Below are 15,162 nucleotides of genomic sequence, written 5' to 3' on the forward strand. Positions count from 1 at the left end.
AGAGCAACAACTTATTTGTGATTGCAAAATATATTGTACATGGGTTCCATGGAATTAGACATGTTAAGCTATTGCAGCATTATAGTACCCTCAAGAGATGGGTGAAATCAATGAAAAATTCTCTTTTCAAAACCATTGTATTGTCTGCTCTTGTGGTAAATCACCAAAAACATCTCAGATTGAGTACATAGCATAGGAAGATCTGGACTGTGGAGGGTTAATGAGAAAAATGGAGAAAATGCTGCTGGTTCCCATGGAGCAGCCTGCATGTATAGGATTAGAGTAAGACACAGGGCCTCAATGGAATGCACCCATCTGGAGGTCTGCATTGGCTGGGTATGTACAGTAGAACACGTGGGTGCCACAAACATGAGCTATCTGAAGGCCAGATTCAATCTAAATGTCTAATATGCTTTCTAATCTAAATCTAAATCTATCTAAATCTAATATGCTTTGTCCTTCTCTTTTAGCAAAGCATTTCATAACGTATTCTTTTTTAATTCTTGCACAGAATTCTTAAGGCTAGCCTTAATTTTTGGCTGAAAGTTAAGGACAAAAGTGAAATTGGTTAGCAGTTACATTGAATCTGGAACATCTGAATTCAACTGAAATTCCCTCCCAGCTGCATGTAAACTTCCGGAAGACTAGCAGTTATGATCACACAATAATTTCAGCACCACAATTCAAAAACATATCTGTTTTCAGGAGTATACAACTTCCATTTATTTACAATATGTAGTGCACATGACCACATGTAGTGCACATCTGTGTGAGATCCAGTGGTGGCTCGTGAGCTTCAAATACAGGAAGCTGAAAGTTCTGAGCCAGTCTGCTTTGCTTAATTAATAAATATACCAAGCAGTTGAACAACCCATACCCACTAATTCTGTCATATATGTATCTCCTGCAGTTCCTCCAGAGGTGGTTTAGGACATGGTTCTTAAAATCTGAGACTGCTTCAGACCCTTGACTCTTTAGAAGAAAATTTCAGTTCACATCGCAATTTGAAAATCGCTCGGTTTCTAGGGCCACCTCACCAGGTCATAGCCACACCACTCTGTTTGTATGGAGTACAGATGACAGACAGACAGTAATTGTAATAACAACACAACACGAGGCATGAAGTGCCCAACACCTGCTGCTGTCTGTTTCTATCCCACACAAAACCTGGAGCTGGTTCCATATAATATTTATCATAGAACGAATTTACCGTTGTGCCAAAGGAAGGCTTGTACAAGTAGATGTTAAGCATATGCACATGCATGCACATGAACACTCCCATGCTCACACACAGAGGTAGGTCTCTGTGAGACTGTACTGGATTTTTCAGACCTGGCAAAGTCAAAACAGAATGGTGCTGGCAACGTGTAATTTTACACTGCGATGCCATGGCTGTTTATGCCACTCTGTTAGCGTGCCGTATATCAAGTGGCATATGCAGTAGAAATAATCACTGGTGAGTTGGATTTGCGAGTAACTGAAGGCCCATCTCTGTCAATGGAATCACTGTGCCGTTGATGTGATTTAGCTTGACCCATGTCCTTATTAGCCCCTTCCCCACTGTTAGAATCCAAACACGGAGGACACACTCTAGGACTAATGGAAGCCTACATTCTCTGTTATCTTTTTCAGAGCTTAGTGGAGCCATGAGTGAAGGTAACTCAGGGCTGTAAGCCTCACTCGTGGCTTAAACGCATCCCTGAGCCAAGAGTTACTGGACCACATGTGCACATTTTTTACAACTGAACAATGAAGTGCAGTTCCCATATTTTTTAAGCCAATAACAAGTTAGCTACAAAGTACTATCAAAGTTTGTCAGAAGCTATGCATACCATGTGAAAGAAAAGCAAAAAAAACATGCAGATAACTATCTCACCTGTTCTGTCATCACAGCAAGCGTCTGTATTGAGCTGCCTCTTTGGCACAATGTAGAGTGACATCATGGGGCCAGGGTTCTCATTTGGATACAATGGAAAAACACTGGGATGTTCTGGGTTCCTGCTTATGTTCCAGGCTATTATTCTGGTCCTATGGCCTCAAGTGGGTAGGTGGCTACTCTCATGGTTTTTTTTTTTATCAGATATACACAATCAAATACTTTATTACTGACTAGAGGGTCATGTGCAATGCAGGCCCCCCTCTTCACTTACTGGTCTTTATCTTCTGGCTTGCTTAGCCAGCTCTTCAAAGCATAAAACATTGCTTCTAGCCTTCTATTGTTCTAGTATTGCTTCTGAGAATAGTAGAGGCTTATCCGGTTTCCCTATAGCTTCCATATGGCACAGAGAACTGGCTGTCCTCAAATAGGAGAAATAGGAGAAAAAAATATGAGAGTGATCCCTGGTTATGCTGTCTCTTATTACATGGCTCCCAAAGCAAAATACATCTGCAATGATTTGTTTGGGACAGCTGACATTGTCACATTGTTTTTTTAAAACCCTGTGGAATTAACCACATACTATGGAAAGCAGTATCCCCAACAAATGCCTGTGTTATGATGTTTGGAGGAGAAACAGTGAGAGATGAGAATCTATAGTGGTCATGTACAGCATGTCTCTGAGATTGTGAGGGCTGTGTGTCAGAGTGGAAGAGTTTGGGAAGAGCACATTGGTTGTGTGAACTGTTTGCTGCTGCAGTCTGGTAACTGACACCAGCTGCACCATTTCCACTATGCAGACCAGTGGTGTCCAGTCCTCCAGGTCCACTATCCCGCAGGTCCTGAAGCTCCCCTCCTGAACTGAAATAAGTGGTCAAATACTTCAATCAAAGACGTAACCATTTGACTTAATCCTTTAAAACACCTTTAAGACTGTATTCCTTCATGACCAAGACTGGCACTTAAACCCTTTTGACACAAGGTTATGATTAACAGTCAGACATGTACCTAATCAATCTGTTTGGATTACCCTTACTGCTTGATTAAAATGGCAAACATAGCTGCAAAATATCACTGTATATGTAGTTAATTTTTCTTAAAGTCTATTGCAACTTACTTGATTATTATGGAAGAAATAATATAACATCCACTGCCATTCAAGTATATGTTAAACCTATAATGAGGCCCCTAAAATACCATGGTCTTCTCAGTAGTGTAGTGTTTAGTGGGAAATATCACTTCATGTTTATCAGGGACTCCCAGGAGTTTGCATTTAATAACAATTTCACTGTATGACAAAAGGCACACATACTGATGGCAGGATGATGGTGAGTTGAGCTCAGTGACCCCTAGACTGCTAATGCCAAATGTCAGCAGGCGTATTGTTACAATTAAGATCTGCACTTAATGTGAGACAAACACCAAGATCAATCACAAGAACACTGCCAGATCATTCCTGGGACTACTTGCCTTTCAGAGATGTGGTGACAAGATCATTTCATTGAGGAAAAACAAATCTCAGTCCTACTAAACACTCTGGTGAATCTGCAACATGCTCCCAAGAACCCTCTGTACGTACGTGTATGTTTGTGTGTCCAGTCCATTTAGCATGACGGTACACTGTGTGCTCAACAATTCTAGCACTAATATAGCATATACGTTCTAATGGGACACTGCAGAATACGAGCACTGGACTACATCAGTGAGCGACAGAGGCAATTCATAACAGCCCATCAATTTTTCCACAAGCTGCATTTAGCTTGGATAAAAGGTGAGAGAGAGAGAGAGAGAGAGAGAGAGAGAGAGAGAGGCAGACAGGGTGACAGGTTGAAGAGAGCACAATTATTATTGCCGTGTCACGGCTGAAAGGAGCACTTTGAACAGCCAGGCTCAACCTGTCAGTGAAAAAGAACTCTGCATAATTTCCTAAAAGAGCAGTTTTATTTTTTGTACATCCATGGGTGGAGAGCACCAAAAAGACAGGCTCATTACAGTTTTGACATCTCACATTTGCATAGATCATTTGCAGCAGATCCGGAGAACCACTCTTGATTAGTATTATTCTGTTACCAATCTATGCCTCACTTTTGACCAAGAAGCCAGCTAGTGAAACCTTTGTGGAAATCATGTCTTAATGAAATCGAGGGATGATGAGGCTGGTGGTAAACCAGGTTACAAACTGAATTACTGGGAAATAGACACAATTATCTAATGCTTAATTAATGGATAATTAATCAGTGCGCACTGTGATTCAGCACACAACTAAGGATTTATGTGCTTAGGCTGAGATTTTGGCTGAGAATAGATTTATGCCAATGACTTAATCAAGAGACTGCACCTATGTGTAACAGATACTCTCCCCTATAAATGAAATCCATTAAAAGTCCTTTGCTAAAACATGTGCCATGTGCGTAGCACTGCTGTAAATACTGGAAATTGTAACATCTTGTTGGTAACATCTGATATGCATGCATTATATCAATTAGAACAGGTGCATTTTTGTGAATAAAGCATTATATATTTTCATTCTTGAAAAGGACATTGATATCACTAAGGCTGTTGGGTAAAAAACACCACAAAGGATAGATCCCAGGGACAGCTACATGATGCCAGGGCATTTTGCCATTTTGAGGGTGTGAAAGAAAATCACTTACAAAGATTCTACACATATTTACTGGTCTTTATAGTATACCAATTTGATGATGTAATGTGCTCAGTTAATATTATAAGCCATCCAGGCGATATAAAGATCAGTGAATTAATGCAGTACTTGTGCAGCATTGATCCAATAAAGCCCTCTATCTTCCCTTCCAACCTGAGACTGGTAATCAATGATTTAGCAGCTTGACTGACCTCCCCTGACACATGAGCCTTACTGTCGGGAGGTTGTGGTAGGGCAATAAGAGTCTCTCATAAAAGGATAAAACAAAGAGCCAAACCAAAAACATTAACATGAAATTTCACTGTTTTACATTACATAACATTACACTAAAATGAATTTCACAAAAAGCTTTCATTTTATCACATTAAGCTGTTTGAGTTTATTTGTGCATGTGTGTATGTTTGTGTGTGTTGAAATGTATGACACTTCTCTTCAGATCCTCTACTTTTCAACTTTATTAGAGGATTATGTTGAAGAAAATACTGATCCTAAATTCTAAATTAAATTCTAAACTAAATTCTGTACCTGTACACATGTATTTCTACTCCTTACAACGAGGTGGTAAATCACTGCTGGAAATACTTCATCCTGTCATGGAATGAACAGAGAATATCTGTGCTGTGCCCATGTGTAATACGTATGATTTAAGGGACAAAGTCAGGTCCACAGTGACTGCAGAACTGCATCTTCCATTGATTAAATTTATTGATCATGGACTGTCATAATAACAGTGTCACTGCTGTTAATTCACTGGAGTTAAGTGCTTGGTGGGTCTAGGCTACAGGGCAGTTGGTGTGCTCTTCTCTAGAGAGGGGTGAGTGAGGCCTCATGAGCCACATAATGAATAGATCTGCTGTGCACTATCAACCAAATGATTCAATCTTCATTAACCAATCACAAGACTTTTCTTTCCACATCAGAACACTGTGATTGGTTCAAACCAGTGACCCACTGATAGATCCATTCATTGATAACTTCATTTCATAAAGCCACAACGTCCCATGTCTAGTCTGTGCATCATCCTGGGCTGCTCTTTTCAAGGATCTTAAAAGGGGGTTGGGGGGGTTTCTGAGAATACAGCTTGGTGAGAGAACTTCTGTGGTTTTGAAGTGCAGAGCAGGGTGTCAGGGAATGAAAAGCTATGAAAAGCATTGAAAGCAGAGTGAGAGCACAATAATAGATCTTCTGATATGATGACAACCAATCATCCTGTATACAGTGCATATGAAGGTGATAATTAATAGGGTAAAAATAATTCTCTGAGCTAAGTCACCAGTGTCTGTTGCCATAGTATGTTGGGTCTGTGGTATTAGAGAACCTCCCACACAATGCTGTAAATGCTGTTCGGGGGGGAATCTTGGACAGACGCTGGCAGCCAGGAGAAAGTATGAATTATGAACAGGGCAAGAGATCACAGGGAGCCTTTGTAACCAGTGCCTTCAGGTTTCTGTGTCACTGAAAAAGACTTTTAAAAAAAGAGTATTTTAAAAAAAGAGAAAGAACAGAGAGCTCTGTTTCACTCCTCAGCGAAAAAGATGGGATCCTCTTACAGGAGGAGCTCTTTGTCATTGTGCGGTTTGCCTTACACCATCCTTTCTCCCATTTTCCTTTCTAGTTTCCTGCACTATTTCTCTCTTGCTCTAATTTCTCATTGTGGGGGTGGGAGGGGGTTGGGGGAATGCGGACTGACTGAGATAACACTTGAGATAGACAGTAGACAGACCATTATGGTTGAGCAACACAAACAAACACGCACACCAAAAAAAAGTTTGCCTGACTGTCAAAGGAAACATGCTGCCCCGCTCCCCTCCTCCATGTTCATCTCTCTGTGTTATGCTCTGATCTGAGGTCAGACTGTTTCCAATTAGCTTGAAAGCAGCTCTGTTGTTTATTGACACACTGGTCTCTGCCTGAGTTCTCTTTATGCCCTCCTCTCCCCCTCTGCCCTGGACCCCTGCACACTTTCCCTGCTCAGGGCTGGTGCTGTTTAAATACCTAAGATGAGATCTGAAATCAGGAAGTGAAACATAGACACCCCTCTCCCCCTCTGACCCTCCTGTGCTCCCTCTATTTCTCTCTCTCTCTGCCTTTTCATGTCATCCCCTTCTTGGCCCTCTGAGTCTCTCTCCCCACTTCACTTCATCTTTGAACCCATTTTGCTCGCTGTCTACCTCTCTCTCTCCTTTTGATTTCTCCTGTTTGGGTCCTCTTTCCTTCCCTCTACTCTCTAGTCTCACTCACACATGGTTCTGATTTGAGTTTAAGCTTCAGTTTGGGTCAGGTCCAGACCCTAATGGATCTGATATAATCTCTGATGTCTCAGCTCTCCTGTAGGTGTAGACTGTGACGTTTGAGGTCTGCTGTACTGTAGACTGTGATGTCTCCACCCTGCCTTAGCTGTGATGCTTCAGGTCTGCTGTACTGTAGACTGTGATGTCTCTACCCTGCCTTAGCTGTGATGCTTCAGGTCTGCTGTACTGTAGACTGTGATGTCTCCAACCTGCCTTAGCTGTAAATGTTTCAGGTCTGCTGTACTGTAGACTGTGATGTCTCCAACCTGCCTTAGCTGTAAATGTTTCAGGTCTGCTGTACTGTAGATTCTTGATGTCTCAACTTGGCTTCAACCTGGGTGTGTAATGAGCAGGCTCTGCCGTTGCCCTGCAGCCTGGCTGCACAGCACGAGAGAATTCCAGCGCTGAATGATAACTGGAGCAACAGTAATCACCCTACACACCGAATAAGCCCTATCTGCCCCTCGGCACAGCAGGCTGTTCAGCGGGGGCAGCTTGTGTGCGGAGGCAGCAAGCACCCAGGACATCCTGTTCTAGGCAGCAAACCCCAGTGAGCGTATTTCATTCATATGCCTGTAAACGCATATGTACAGCGGATTACCCACTGCCCATCACAAAGCATCAGTATGATAAAAACAACATAATAGGAAAAAAAATCCTGCAGTTCCCCACTGAATTTGTAAACACATTCAGCACATTCATCATCTCCTAACTCGTTGTCTTTTTTAAGCTAACCTAACCCCACCTGCTCACCCCCCAGTACTTATGTCCCATGGTCACTTCAGTTCTTGTTTACTTCCTCATTGCAGTGAAAGGAATGGTCGACCTAAAGGGGATTTAAGCCCTGGTCACACTTGCCTCAGTCACATGGTAATGATTGTAAAAATAACTATAAATTATCTCATTATGACCAAACCAAAGAGCATTTTAATCAAGGTCAATCAACACCCTCTCTGTGCACTCTGGCTCAAGGGAAGAGGCGAGCCAAGCAGCCCTCATTATCATGTAATAAAGGTGACTTGCTAAGTGGCTAATCAGCCAGCTAATGCTCATTTCCAGGGAAGTCCCAAGGATAAAAGGAAATAATACCCAATCCTTTTATCATTGAAAGTGGGTCTGTTTTTGTCACACAGCATGTTTTTTTTGCCTTCACTGCAAAGGATTTTGAGGAGTTCATCTCACCTTTTTTAAATTGCACAATTTGGCTGATCATGACGACTGGACAGCAAAGCTTTATAGCTGGATCCACACCTGGAGAATCGTTCAATAAGCAACTCAAAGATAGCCATCATTATTGTGTGTGATTCAAATTTGTCGTATAATTCTGTGTGTGACCTGTGAGCTAGCTACTGTTTGCTGAATTGAAATGACATCGGGTAGCAGCTTTATTTTTAAAGTATTGTGCTTAGCAGTGCTTACTGCTTCACAGGGTAGTGCATCAATTAATTCACAAGGTATGAACTTACTCCACCCAGATAATAATGGTAACACCTTGACTGGAAGTGGGCACCCTTGCTATTGCTAACTGGATTAACTGAGCTGACTCTCCTGTTGAATTCTTTATTCCTGTTGGTCATATGGTTTTTGTGCTTGCACAATATACACAAGACCAATGAAAGAGTTGTTTTGGTCCATTGTGTTAAGGGTTAGCATGAATGATTGATGCTTGTGGCCTCTCAAAGGGATTGATACTGTATGGATTTCTCAGTCATCTTGAGAAACACATAGCAATCTATCAAATAAGGTGGCCAGAGTGATGTTATCCAGAACGTCTCCTTCTCTGATGCCATCCTTCTAAGGACTACCTTTGTCATCAGCTTATAAGGCAGAAGCATATCGCTGTCTACATTATGGAAAAAGTAACAAAAATAGCAAAAAGAAATGAAAAGAATGCGAGGCAACTTGAGACCGCTCTCAGATTAGTATTGGAGGATATTTTCAATGCCACTATTCCTCCTCCCCCACTCTCTCACTCAAGACATAAATGCTCACGGCCACACACACACACACACACACACACACACACACACACACACTGCTCACTCTCCAGCAGGATAAAGAAGAATTTTGGGCAGAGAGTCGTATGATCTGCCAGTGTGGAATGTGAACATCCACTGGAGCATTAACATCATTCCTGAAGGAAAAACTCTCTCTCTCTCTCCCTGCTCCCTCCATCTCTTTTCCTCAGATCCCCCTTCCTCATCCTCTCCCTATCTGCCTGCCCTCTCCTTCTCTCTCTCTCGGTCTCTCTATCTTACTCCCGCTCTTTCCGCCCCCTCTTTCCTTCTGTATATATCTCTTATTCTCTATCTTTCTCTGTGCTCTTTCTTTCTATCATCCTCACTCTCTCTTTCTCTTGCATGGCAGCATCCATCTTGTCAGTCAGCTCATAAAATCTATCACATTTAAGCCTCTATCCCTTTCTGTGTCTCAAGCCCACTCACTGTCACACACTTTCCCTCTCCCTGCTACCACAAAAAAACTGCTTCTCTTTCCCTCATCTCCCCTTTATCCTGTCTTGTTACCTCTCTTCCTCTGCCTCCTTTTCTCCCTCTTTTCCTCTGTCGTGGTGTTGACGGGCTTTGTTTGTAAAAGGAGCATCAGAAAAGAAGAGGGGCACTCGTTCTTCAATGGGGCACTTCTTATTAACCCCATGAGCATATTCCAAACCTTGTTTAGAAAAGCAACAGGAGGGGTGGAAGACAGAGAAACCTTTCCCACAAATTCCATGTCCTCAGAATCCTCTTTTAATGCTGTACAGGTAATTCCCCATACACTACATGGAAAAAATTCAAAAGCTGAACATGTCAAGTTGTTACTGTCCTTCAGGCTAGTTTGTACTAGAGGGTACTCATCCAACTGTTTCTTAAGATTAATGGGATCTTAAAAGTCTGTTTATGTTTAAGGTTTATGTAAAGGTAAAGTATCTAAAATGAATGGTCCATGTGAAAGTATACAAGGTGTTTGCATTTTTATATATGTCCTCTCCAGAAATGTGTTCAAATTAGGTTGCTTTCAAAATAATTCTCCCAAACCCTCAATCAAAGATTTCTATTCAATGGAACAATGTGCTGTTTCAAATTCAAACATAACAGTGCTGAAAGTATTAATGCCTACTGTCCCTGTGTGAGGTTGGTTCCCTGTGTCCTAAAGCATTACCAGCATCATACAATAGATGGATGAATGAGAGAGCACAGAACGAAAATGTTTGCCTTAGCTGTTTTCCAACAGGAAGTTTATAACTGAGGTCACTGTCACTGGCCTAACTGCACCACAGCTGACAGCGGAGGTACTTGGAACCATGTCAGCTGATAACTGGTACAGAGTGGCAGGAGAGTTATCATTGGGGTTGCTACTCTTGATATCCACAGGTTTTGGCCACATTAGCCCCAATTCAAGAAAAGATTGTATTTTTTAAGTTATGAAATATCATGCTTTTAAATGTACAGTTCTTGCACAACTGTCATTATCGGAGGGGTAGGGTTAATGACTATGAAAGCACCTTTGCTTGATGCTTAATGTGGAATGTGGATGCTGCCATGTGGAATGCCATCATTTCATGGTACCTGGCTAGATTTGTGCCTCTGTTCAATGAGTTTAAACTGGACCATGCACAGCACATCCCAGAAAGGCAATGTCACAGCCTGTATGTGGCTCATTTGCTTTGTAGAAGGAAAGCCTCAGTCTATCGAATCCATTAGTGAATGCTTTGTGATGTTGCATTATTTGATGTGTATGCAGTCAAAACAAAACATAATTGTTTACTCTCACATGTTTAAGGAAGAAAATTCTGATTGAACTGCATCCTGAACTCCCCAAAGGGAGGCCAAAGGTCATAAAATACCATCTTGGTTGGTTAAATATGGACCAGATGCTAAAACTACTTATCCTCTGCCTCATGTCTATGCAATCCCCTGCCACACCAACCCAGAGCTCTGTCCCTCTGTGGTCTGATCGCTATTTGTATTTTAATGTACTATACTGCATGCATATATGTGCACATTTTTTGCGTGATATTGCATGTGTATGTATGTTTGTATTGTGTAGAATGCAGCAAATGCATGACGATGTATATTAGCACTGCATGCAGATATAGTGTACGTAAGTGTTTTGTGGATTACACAACAGGCTTTATGTGTACATGTTTTGCTGTATGCATAGGCAGGGCTCTAGTGGAGGCTAAACACACGTAAACGGCGTTTACGCACCTCCTACATTTCTGAAATAGCTTTTACACACCTCTAAATAGAGTTTATGCAACTTTAAAATGTGCTAGAGTAGAGTTTCCTATTGTTTTACCAGCGTAAGCCATTGTATATTGAAAATTGCGCTGCATTATCAGCATTTACTGTATCTGTGACCAATCACATCGTCTCTTGCGGCAGCAGGGCTCGCGACAGAGTCGTAGAATGGGGCTTGCTAGCCAGCTAGCTGTCTATCTAAGGTTGACTAGCATTACGTGTCTGGATTCCTGTCATTGACAAATGGATATACGGCATTTTCTTAAACGTGAAATGCATTGCGGAATGTTCAGTTAGAGTGGTGGCAGTTTTTTTTTTTTAAATACTCACACAATTTGTAAACTTTTGATGCTCATACAGTTTTTATACTATATAGACATATCTTACATCAAAATGTTCAGCATCTTCTACTTTCACTCACATTTAAATATCTAAGCGATGTGATTTATAGTCTTTAAGCTTTAGCAATTTGTTTGAGAGCCATGCTCCCAATACACATACAGTACACAATGTTCAGAATTCCACTCTAGATGTAGTTTGTAATTTCACATTTTGTACTACTGGTTGCTCTTGGTTGTTTTCAGGTTTTTATGGGATGTCCTTTGACTGCTTCATAGTTTCATACTCTCTTTATGGTAATTAATATACTTCATAGATGTTATATTTTTTCTTGCTTTCATACTGTCTTTCATAGTTTCATACTCTCTTTGTGGTGATTGCTATACTTCATAGACTTTAGCTATGTTTATTCCTTCCATAGTCTCGTTTAACAATGAATTCCAGCTTCACCTTTTAAATATATATAGGAACCACATAGTGCAGCAACACCCTAGGAACCATCTAACGGTAGCCTATAACAACCTGTATTGTTATACAAGAGCTGTATTGCTCAAGACCCAAGCATTGGGCGATAACCTCCATGTAGCAGCTAGCCCACTTCACATTTTCTCCAAGATATGTACATTCTACAAATAAATAAACAAATATTCTGAATATCATTTTTTTTAACGGTATGTCGTGGTCCGCCTTACCTTGATCACAGAATTCATAGTTTACCCACCTCTTTTTTTACCACTACACCCCTGTGCATAGGTATATGCGTGTTTTTGTTTCATATTTTTCTATCGACTTGTCTACTGTGAGGGTGTTCCTCACTCCCCTCCTCGTGGGTTTTGTTGCTATGGCAATGAGAACAAGTAGCGAAATGCGGATGCAGTGAGCAGGGGAAATCTGAGATTGGAGGCTCTGGTGGAGACCATCAATTTGAGATCACCAGAGAGGGCCCCGTTAGCGTACGTGCTCAAATTACCACACAACTGTAACAGTCAGAAGGCTCTAGGGGGTCATTCCTGGGAGTTCATCCTCAAGTTTATTAGTTTTCCCAAGGAATTCCAAAACATCTCAGCAAAGGGTTGAGCTCAGTGTGAGTGTACCAGATTTGGATGTCACTGAGGATGTGGTTGATAACATCACAGAGAATGCGCCTGGTGATATAACTGAGAACAGCTCTGGTGATGTTGCTGAGACAGTGTCTGGTGATGTCAGTAGGAAGTGTCCTGTTGATGTAAATAGCAAAACCCCACATTCGCATCCATTGTCATGATTTGGTTTGTTGAAAGACAAATAAAAAGTATTTGCCTTCATTTGTCACTCACACACAAGCTTTATAAACAAATAGACCCACACATAAGCAGTGCTTCTTGTGCTGAATGCTTTGTGCTTTATTCAGAAATGCACAGCAGGATACATTACTGCCACAATTTACTATGTTACTGTCAGTTACACACAGGCCTCTTTTCCACCAACGCGAACTAGGTGCTAGTTCTGGGCTGGTGCTAGTGCCAGTTTGGAGTTGCTTCAACTTGCAAACCTTCTACGAAACGATATGCTTTTCCATGGGCTAGACAGCCACCATAGAGCTATGTCATTACATCACTGTATACGTCTGTATACATCTCCGCTTTCCCGCTAGCGCTGGGCAAGCAGTGGTGGATGGTGAGCTGGAAACAAGGGAAGCCCAAACACTACCTTTAAATCTATCATTACTTTCAAACTGTTCCCCTTTATCCTCCTTGATTAACAATAAAACAAATAATTTACAAAATAATCAACACCAATCGTGTAAAGAGAGTAAATGATTATGCTCGCAAAACAGCACAGATTGTCTGTGAACAAAATAAAGATTGTGCAGCTTTCCATAAAAGCAGGATTTTGGTCATAAAATGAAAGAATCTGCTTTTCCAAAAATCTAACCTTTGTGAATACTATAATTGGACGTAATTAACCAAGATTGCACAAGATATAACCATTGTAATTTTGAAACTAAAAAATGGCTTATTACAGACCCTCATGTCCTGCACTGGCATAGTCATTTCATTAGGGAATAGGTAACTGAGTTGACTGTTCGTTTACAGTTAATGTCGCAATCAGGAAGTTGCAACACCGCTTGATGTACGGATGTGGAGACTATGTGAATGGGAATAATGCATTTGATAAATGCGTTGCTGAATCATGTATGTGTCATTCTATTTCTTCTGAACATGAAACCTGTGAAGCAGTTTCTGGATGCAGAAATGTTGTACAGATTGAGTGTGATGAGAAACAGGAATGCTGGTTTTCTGTCTGTTTGTTGTATTGCCACAATCTGCCTGTGGGAGTGAGGTCTTCTTCCACACAGAGGGCATGAGACTGCTCATCTGATAAACACTTGTGTAACATGGAGCTCCTCATGTCTTAAAGGGGTAGATTAAGGATATATCTTCGCGAATGCCTTTTACAGTTCTTGAAACTGTTTAATATGTATTGCTAAGGATTGGTTTAAATAATTTTACACACTTTCAAAATGTATGTATGTTTTCACATGTTATCACATTACTAGTTGTTTAATTTATGGTTTTACCATGTCTGGTGAGCATGACTCCTGATTGTGTATTTGTGCCTGCTTTTTTATATGATGTCTCTTTTTTCTTTTCCCTTTACATTTTTAAGCATTCTGAGCCATGAAACAACACCAGCATATTAATACTAGGAGCGTATTAATGCTGGGAGCAGGGGTCATGTGACCGATCCTGTGTGTGGAATGTGGCGGCGTCTCCATGAACCAGCGCACGTGGCCTAAGGCCAACCACTGCGGGACTCATGCGGGGCTCCTGAAACAGAGCCAGACTGTCCAACCTGAAGGATACACTTCCACTTGCCTTTTCTACATGCTTCATGCTTCTTGCTCCTGACTGTCAGTAAATGACACATGTCCTTCAGCTCCTGTAAATCGCCAGGCTGAGGCTACATATTCATCATATTTTAATCCTTCTGTATTCAGCAGAGACCCATGTGCTTACTTAGTGGATGTCTGTATTCAGCAATTCTAATGCTATCCTCTTTTACATCTTAGAAATTCAGGTTAAGCACCATGTTCAAGGTGCAGTTGTTCATGGGTACACACCTCAACCACTAACCAGCATCTCCTGCCCAATCATTACCACTCTGTCATGTCCAGACAATACAGTTAGTGAGTAGTTTGCTAAAGGGTCAAAGGTGGTAATGTTGGTAACCATTGTGAATACACTAGCTACGAAAAGGTAGAACTTGTGTGCGTTCAAATCGTTTGTATTTAGTATATTTATGTATTTATGTTTTTTGTATACCTTCATACCAGAGATGCTCACAAGTCATTTTTTACAAGTCCAAGTCAAATCTCAAGTCTTTGAGCTAGAGTCCAAGTCAAGTCTCAAGTCTTTGGTCACAAGTCCAAGTCAAGTCTCAAGTCTCTTATGGTTGTAATGAGCGCTCTATCATCTGCTGCATGCCATCTGGTCTGCTTAGAACACTGCATTGCTATATCTATGGAATTCAAAGCATGTACTGCAGTATCATCACTCCTTTATCTATTAGCATACAGTATCAGCATTAGTTTGATTAGTTGTTTGGTATATGATCACTTTAAACAGGCTATTGCAATGCAATATGAAAAAAAAAACACACACAATGAAAGCTCTCCTTTAAAGTTAATAACTGTATTTTGCAACATTTTTGTTATTTTTTGTTCTGCACAGACAGGATACGTGGTGTTGTTCGTCTGTGTTGAGCATCAAT

The 15,162-nt window shown here is 41.1% G+C and overlaps 1 protein-coding gene across 3 annotated transcripts in view; it reads left to right on the forward strand.

Moving 5' to 3' along the window:
* Window positions 1-15,162, forward strand: part of arhgef25a (Rho guanine nucleotide exchange factor (GEF) 25a) — a 73,188-nt gene that overhangs the window by 28,730 nt on the left and 29,296 nt on the right. The window lies entirely within an intron of this gene.

The sequence above is a fragment of the Megalops cyprinoides genome, chromosome 7 (genome assembly GCF_013368585.1).
Source record: "Megalops cyprinoides isolate fMegCyp1 chromosome 7, fMegCyp1.pri, whole genome shotgun sequence".
NCBI classification, from domain to species: Eukaryota; Metazoa; Chordata; class Actinopteri; order Elopiformes; family Megalopidae; genus Megalops; species Megalops cyprinoides.